Source organism: Drosophila miranda, assembly GCF_003369915.1.
Source record: "Drosophila miranda strain MSH22 chromosome Y unlocalized genomic scaffold, D.miranda_PacBio2.1 Contig_Y1_pilon, whole genome shotgun sequence".
In the NCBI taxonomy this organism is placed as follows: Eukaryota; Metazoa; Arthropoda; class Insecta; order Diptera; family Drosophilidae; genus Drosophila; species Drosophila miranda.
Genome location: NW_022881603.1, coordinates 40,838,276 through 40,846,878, shown reverse-complemented (window position 1 = coordinate 40,846,878; position 8,603 = coordinate 40,838,276).

Sequence of the window (8,603 nt, the reverse complement as noted above, 5' to 3'; positions counted from 1 at the left end):
CAGAAATTGGGGACCCTCAGTCCACAATGAGCACGTTACACCGTCTACGTCTGTGCCACGTGACACCAAATCGGCTGGGTTTTGCTCAGTAGGAACGTGCCGCCAAGTCACACCGCTTGACGATTCCTGGATTTCAGCAACCCTATTGGCCACAAACGTTGCGAGCGTGGCTGGATCCCTTTCCAGCCAGTACAAGGTGACTTGGGAGTCCGACCAAAAGTTCACACTTTCGATCATGAACTTGTCCAGGAGCGGTTTTACTTGAGCCCATAAAGTGGATAACAGGAGTGCTGCTCATAATTCGAGTCTTGGAATCGATTTCGTTTTGAGAGGAGCTACTCGAGACTTTGCGGTAAGAAGCTTAGACACGACATTTTTACCATCACTGGTACGGATGTAAATGCAGCATCCGTACGCTTCACCTGATGCGTCTGCGAATCCGTGAATCTGAACGCTTTTATGCGTGGGAAGGCCAATGTAGGGAGGTATGGTTATCTGGTCTAATTCAAACAAATTTTGCTTGAAGTGGTTCCAACTCGTGTGCAAACTCATGGGAACCGACTCGTCCCAATCCAACTTTTGCCGCCACAATTGCTGCAGCAATATTTTTGCCCTCGTTATTAAGGGACATAATAACCCTAATGGGTCGAACAATCGGGACGCAACTGACAAAATGTTTCGCTTTGTAGGGGTCAATGAATCAAATGAGTCATCTAAATGATAATGGAACAAATCATTTTGCGGATTCCATCTAATTCCGAGCGTTTTAACAGACGACGAAGGATCAAACTGCAGCGATTTCTCCTGGCCACTATCGGACAGCAGCTGGGGATGATTTGACGCCCACTTGGCCAACTTAAAACCCCCGTATTCTAAGACCTCACAACCTTCCAGCCGAATACGTTCTAAATCTTCCAGACTGTTTGCTCCAGTAAGCATATCATCGACGTAAAAGTCACTTTTTATGACTTGTGATGCAATAGGATGGGACTCAGCATAAACGTCTGCCAATTCAACGAGACAGCGGATGGCCAGAAATGGAGCTGAGGCTGTCCCATAAGTAACCGTATTCAGGCGATACGTTTGAACATCTACATTTGCCTTATCCCTCCACAGAATCAATTGGAAATTTCGGTCTTCTTCGGCGACCTGAACTTGCCTATACATTTTGGAGATGTCAGCTGTGAGCGCAAAATGATTTAATCGAAATCGGGCAAGAGTTGCGTAAAGCTCCCTCTGAATAGTTGCACCCACCATCAAAGTCTCATTTAATGAGATTGAAGTCGATGTTTTGCTCGATGCATCGAAAACGACGCGTAGCTTGGTGGTTTTACTATCAGGTCTCAGGACACATTGATGTGGAATGTAGTAATGGCGTCCTGGAGGAGTGTCTGGAAGCAATGACATGTGGCCAAGGATGAGATACTCTTTCATAAACTCCATATACAGATCATGCAAATACTGATCTCGTGCAAGTCTGCGTTCTGGGGATAGAAAGCGGCGTTTTGCCGTCTCGAACGAGAAACCCAACACGTTGGGATTTATTTTAAATGGCAGCCCCACTTCAAAACGACCCGATTCGAGCCTGCGTAAAGTCTGCTTAAAGTTTTGTTCGCAAGCCAATTGTTCAGCTGTATATACAGCCTTCGACTTCTCTGGGACCTGTTCCAATTCCCAAAAGCGCTCCACCAGAGAGTCGAGAGAACAATGATCGCTACCAACAGCGATATTGCATACAGCATCCTGTGCTGATGCCTTATATTTTCCTGATACAATCCATCCCAACAATGTTTTCTGGATTGTTGGATGTTTGGAACTTGCCTTTAATTGGCCTACACACATTAACTCAAAAAAGGTTTCTGCCCCTATCAATAAGTCAACCTTGTAAAGGTTGTAAAACTGCAGGTTTGCTGGTATCTTCCATTGGGCGAAATTGACAACATGATCGGGTTGGTATGTGGAAATCGACCTTAACACCCAAAAATCGGAATCAAAGTTGTGATCGTTGATACGAGATTGGACAGAAGTATGAATCTTGTGCTTTATGACGGACGAGTTTTTTCCAACAGTTGTGATATTAAGGCACGACTCATCACGGCGCAATCGTAAGCGCTGGGCTAGATCCTCGGATATAAAATTAATTTGGGAGCCGGAATCTAGAAGTGCACGTGCATACTGAAATTGTCCGGACCGATCTTGCACCTTTACAACAGCGGTAGCAAGAATAACCTGGTCAGCACTAGCAACGTGACTAGAATAAGCTGTCTGAGGCTCAGACGATGACGAATGTTCTACTGGCACAGAACTAGGCCCATTTTGCTGTGGCTCAACCCCGTATCGATGAAGCAGAGTGTTATGGGGCTTAGAGCACACTCGACATTTTGCTGTCTTGCACCTCGTCACTGTATGACCTGGCTTCAAACAATTTATGCACAGTCGGAGTTGCTTGGTGATATCGAACCGTTGAAGAACAGGAAGAGCACTAAACGATTGACAATTGCTTATGGTATGATTCCCCGCGTGGCAATAGCTACATTTCGAATCAGCTCGCCTATCCGTCTTTGCACATGAAAATGACGATTTAGTGGCTCCTTTACTTGTCTCTTGTTTAGTTTTACCCTTATTCCGTGTTGACTCTTCGGCAGCTAGATGCTGATAGCGCCGATTCAGCTGGGCTGCGCACTCGGACCAAGACGGTAGTTTATCGTAATCCAGTTGCTCTTCGAACCGAGACTTCGATGTGGGATCTACTTTAGACAGCGCTATGTGAATTAGCATCGCGCTATTTATGTCTTTTTCACTTCCTAACGACTGCAGAGAAGAATATATGGCTGACACCGTGTCAATGAGGGACCTAAGGCATGAAGCAGAAGCTTTTGTTGTGCTGGGAATGTCAAACAACTGCGAAACAGTATCAGAAAAGATCAAATATTTTTTGTCGTAAACCTCCTTCAAACTATCAAGAGCCTTCTCATAATTGTCTGCAGAGATCTGAAACGCCTTCACTGCTCCCATGCATTGTCAACGAGACACGACAGTAAGTGGTTGAATTTTTCCACATTTGATAATATTGGGTCGTTATGCACCAAACTCTCGAAAAGGCTTATAAAGTTTTTAAATTCAGAATGTTTTCCACTAAACTTGGGGAGATTCATTTTAGGCAGATGTGATGAATGACGCTGGCTACTCCTATCCCTCCTCTGTATTCGCTGAGTTTCGGGTTCTTTAAGTGCAGACATGTACAGAGCCTTTGTGGTAACACACATATCCTCGACCGATGCTCGTAGATCGTTGTTGGGATTTAAACAATCCACGTCTGCCTGTATATCCATCAACTTTTCACAATAATTTTCGATCAGCTCGAGTCTGCATTTAATTTGAAGAGAGTCGAACGAAATAGTTTTTTCTTCAAAGGCCGTTCTCACACGCCTTAGATCACCCTATCGTGTCTTTGCATTGCTGTTGCTAACTTTTGCAGGACTTTTGGACCCCCTCCTTCTTTTGAACCTCCTTCCCTGGTAACAATTTCCCTTTCCTTTTCACTCATTCTGGCGCTTTCTCTTACTTCAAGAGGGTCGGAAAGTAATGCACTGGGTTTAGACAATGGTTAACCAAAATACTGTAGGGTATGCAAAAAACTATGAAAGAACGCGAAATTTCCACAAAAAACTATGTATCGGCTTCAAAGGGTTAACGCAGCGAAACAAACACAAATTATGCTGCCAATGCACACAACCAAACGCAGCCAAATTATGCACAATTTGGCGCAACGATAGCGTTACCGAAGTAAAGGCAGCACCAATAAGCGGTACTTCGCAAAAGAGAATTGAAAACAGCGGCAATGACCGGAGCGTCTGATTAGCAAGTACCGTAAACCCTCATCAATTTGCACTTTTCTTCAATCCACCAATATTCCGCATATAATAAATATTTTATGTTGCTGGCTGTTCACTTTGGTTTATTTTATTACTTTGTGTTTTATTTAATTGGTATTCCAATTCAACGAGGTGCCAATGAAATTGAGATCAGTGGCCAAATAGAGAAACACAGCGCACAAAATGGTGGCTTGGTTCTAGCACTCAATTATTTTCGCACTAAGTACCTGAGAATTCGGCATAGATTAGCCGAACACTTTCCTTTTTTGTTGAGTAAAGATGAATCCAATTTGTCGCACAAAACCAGCCAGCTAGAGCTCTATTCGCAACAGAACAAAAAAAACCAATGACTTGTGCCGAGACAACGAAGATGCACTGTAGGTCACTGGTTTGTCTTGCGAATTTCCACGAAATGCTGGATGCCGATGTCCCTGCTCGGGCGCCAATGTAAATTCGGAAGACTTTTTCCAAAAACAAACGTGATGACTCCGGTCCAGCGGGCTCTAGTTTCGGTTTTTACCTTAAATTGTCAGGTAATGTATGACTAAAAAAAAACAAGTGCTCGACTTCAAAGCGTTTATTGGACTGGTCGCAGCCAGAGATAGCAAAACTCCCCGACTCCACCGTCGAGCCGATCTTGAATGCGCAGAGAGCAGTACAAGAGCGCGGCGTGTGAGAGCAAAAGCTCTGCTCACAACATCGCACACGCTACGATAGGGTAATTACGATCGTCTGCTACAACACAGGTCATCGTGGGGATGGACTTCCTCTGCGCCATCGAAACAACGATACAGTGCGGCACCACCCTCCTCCAACTCCGCGACAGCCGCCCCGCGACAAATATGCCGATAGTTACCGCCAGCCAGGTGCACACCCCGGTACACGCGCCTACGAAACGACGAACGACACGCCACGCAAACAAGGAATCGGGAACACGAAGCCCAGGACCCCGACGGAACACCCAGACCCCAGGTCGTTCAACCAGGGCACAATCCCGGGAAAGACAAGAAGGAATGCGGACAGACCCACCAGGACCCCCGGTCCAACGTCCTCGACGAGCGGTGGAGAGCCCGGAGCAACGATCGAACCCGAACGGCGGCGACGATCGCCCAGCGGGCCAGCGCCGAACACAACGACCACGTTAGCCGCCCCGGCGAGCGAGCGCGGTAACACAGCCCTTTCGATAGCGGAAACTCCCAAATCCGAAATCGTCCTTACTGCCCGAAGTTTTCCCAGCCGAGAACCGGGAATAGGAGCAACGGCCACTCGAGACACCACCCGGGGCACGAATGTGCCCGTGGTCGAACACCAACTGATCAGCACCAACGCCACGGGGCGCTGCTGGAGCCACCCTCCCCGCGTCGCCGAAGGTTTTACTAGAGTAGGCGGAAATCTGCGTCACCCGAACGAGCCACTGGTCTAGTACTAGCGGCATCATCGAGACCTGCATGTTCGTGCATCACGCCGAATACGACGCGACCCACATATTCAGCCGGGGTCCCGAAAATGCCCTGCCTGCACCCGACACTACCCCGGTGGTCGCTAATGTAAGGGAGTACCCTCGTGGGATCGAACCGGCAAGCGCGTTCGACACGACCATACTCCCCGAGGGCCGAGACCAGACCCCCGCTCCCGGAACCAGCCGGTTAAGCGAAGAGGAGCCAGAAAGAGTCCCCGATCCCTGGCCTCCCGACGTGGCGCCGCAAATCCAGGAATTCCTGGACGAAGAGCTGCCGAAGCTCGCAGGCCTCCAAGGGACCACGGACCTCAAGGAGCACACGATAGTTATGAGGGACCAGCGTCCCATAGCGCAACGGTACTACCCAAAGAATCCGGCCATGGGTCGGATCATCGACGAGCAGGTCGACCAGCTGATAGCAGAAGGCCTGATCGAGCCCTCGCGAAGTCCCCACAGCGCCCCTATTGTCCTCGTCCGCAAAAAGGACGGGAGGTGGCGCATGTGTGTGGACTATCGGCAACTAAACGAACGTTCGATCCCGGACCGAAGGATCAACTATGTATATACTGGAAAGACTCCGAAACGCGCGGTTCATCACCACGCTGGGTCTGAAGAACGGATACCGATGGCCCATGGTAGTAAGGAGGCCACGGCGTTCACGGTGCCCGGAAGAGGCCTCTATCAGTGGAAGGTAATGCCTTTCGGGTTACATTCCGCGGGGGCCACGTTCCAGCGTAGCCTCGACACTGTCATCGACGCAGACATGGAACCCTTCGCTTTAGCGTATCTGGACGACATCGTCATCGTCGGCAAGGATTTCGCTGAACATTTGCACAACGTCAAGAGAGTCTTCGCGCGACTGCGCCGGGCCAATCTGCGGATCAACGCGGACAAATGCGTATTTTTCCAACGCCGGATAAAATACCTGGGTCACATGGTCAGCGAGGAAGGCATTCATACCGACCCTGACAAAATAGCGGCCATCAAGACCTGAGACCTGCCTGCATAGGCATGGCGGGCTGGTATCGTCGATTCGTCCCCAATTTCGCCACCATAGTGCAACCAATGTCATTGCTACTAAAGAAAGGGAGAACATGGGCATGGGGACAGGAACAACAGCACTCCTTGGACGAACTCAAAATACGACTCACCACCGCCCCGGTGCTCGCCTGCCCGGACTTCAACGTCATATTCTCCCTGCAGACCGACGCGAGCAACGTGGTTGTGGGCGCGGTCCTCACCCAAGAGATCGAAGGGAAGGAACGCGTCATCGCCTACGTCAGTCGACGCCTTAACAAGGCAGAGGAGAATTATTCGGCCACCGACAAAGAATGCCTGGCCGTCATATGGGCAATCCGGAAATTGCGTTGTTACTTGGAAGGATACCGGTTCGACGTGGTGACCGACCATCTCGCACTGAAATGGCTTAACACCCTTGAGAGCCCCTACGGGAGAGTGGCGAGATGGGCGCTGGAGCTGCAGCAAAAAAGAGGGCACGACCTGCCCGTGGCTCAGAAGGAGGATCCAACAAGTTCACGACGAGCCCCAAAAATACCCGGACTACACGTACGAAAACGGGAAGCTGTACCGAAACCTGGGGCACGGAGCCGGCGATGACGACCACGTGTCGTGGAAGCTCTGCGTGCCCAAGGACTGCCGAGCGAGAGTCCTCCGCGAGTGCCACGATCAACCGACGGCAGGCCACATCGGCGTACGAAAGACTATCACGAGGATATCCCAGAGGTATTATTGGCCGGGATTTTATCGCGACGTGAGGCGATATATCCGCGGTTGCGTGAGCTGCCAGAAGTTTAAGGCTACGCAACGCAAGCCAGTGGGCAAGATGCTCACTCGCAAGGCCGAGGAACCCTTCGCCACCCTGTGCGCCGACTTCGTCGGACCGTTACCTCGATCCAAGCGGGGGAACGCCATCCTGCTAGTTTTCTTTGACACCTTCTCCAAATGGGTCGAACTGGTGCCCCTTAAGAAGGCAACGACGGCTAGCCTCGAACGAGCTTTCAGGGAACGCATACTGAGTAGCTTCGGTGTTCCGAAGCTGTTTGTCTGTGACAATGGCACCCAGTTCACCAGTCGGTCGTTCAAGACCTTCCTGCACACCGCCGGCGTGGAACTCCAACACACCGCGCCCTATTGTCCACAAGAGAACCCGACGGAAAGGGCAAACTGGACCGTGAAGACGATGATCGCCCAATTCGTGGACGATCACCAAAACACGTGGGACGAACTCTTGCCAGAAATGACGCTGGCGATCAACTCGAGCGTCTCAGAGACTACCGGATTGGACTACTATATCTTCTAGAGTTCAAAATCTGAACCAGATCGTATAATTATTATAGCCAGAATCAAGAAAACAACAAACTAACACACACGTAGCATAGCCGGCTTTGCATAGAGTAAAACATTAGCGCCTAGATCTCAGAGACTGTAAAAGCTAGAGCAACCAAATTTGGTATGCACACTCCTAATATATCGGACCGAGACGAGTTTGTTTCAAAACTTCGCCACACCCCCTTCCGCCCCCGCAAAGGATGAAAATCTGGGGATATTCACAAATCTCAGAGACTATTAAGGCTAGAGTAACCAAAGTATCCGCACTCCTGTTAGATCTCACTATAAAACGTATATCTCAAAATTTCGCCCCACCCCCTTCCGCCCCCACAAAGGACGAAAATCTGTTGCATCCACAATATTGAGGATACGAGAAAACTAAAAACGCAGAATCATAGATAATGAAAATATATATCAGATTGCTGAATCTGGATCAGATCAGATCATTTTTATAGCCAAAAGGAACAAATCAATTTGCACTGGCTACGCAGCCCCCGACGTCACGCTCAGACTGATTTTCTGTCTCTCTCGCACGCACTCTTTGTCGTGTCGTTTGATATTAGCGGCGTCTGCCGGAGGAGAGCCATACTGACTTAGTATCGGGTATAACTGTAGAGTTGCGGTCTCCGCAGCAACTCACAACGTTCCCCCTCGTTCTTATCTAATATCTCACAGTCACTCCGCGTTTTTATATTGAAGGATTTATTCCATTAATTAATTGTCCTTCGGGTTTCGGCACGACGCAACACTTTTATTATTCGGTGCTTTTTATACAACGTCGCCCCACGTTGGGCGCCAATTAAATAACTGCGGTAGCGGATTGCGTTTTTAAAAAGTTTTTATTTAACTTCTAAGTTTACAGATATAGATTTAAGTTGAGGGTCACAAAGGATTCCGGACAAAGGGTTTGCGCGATCTTA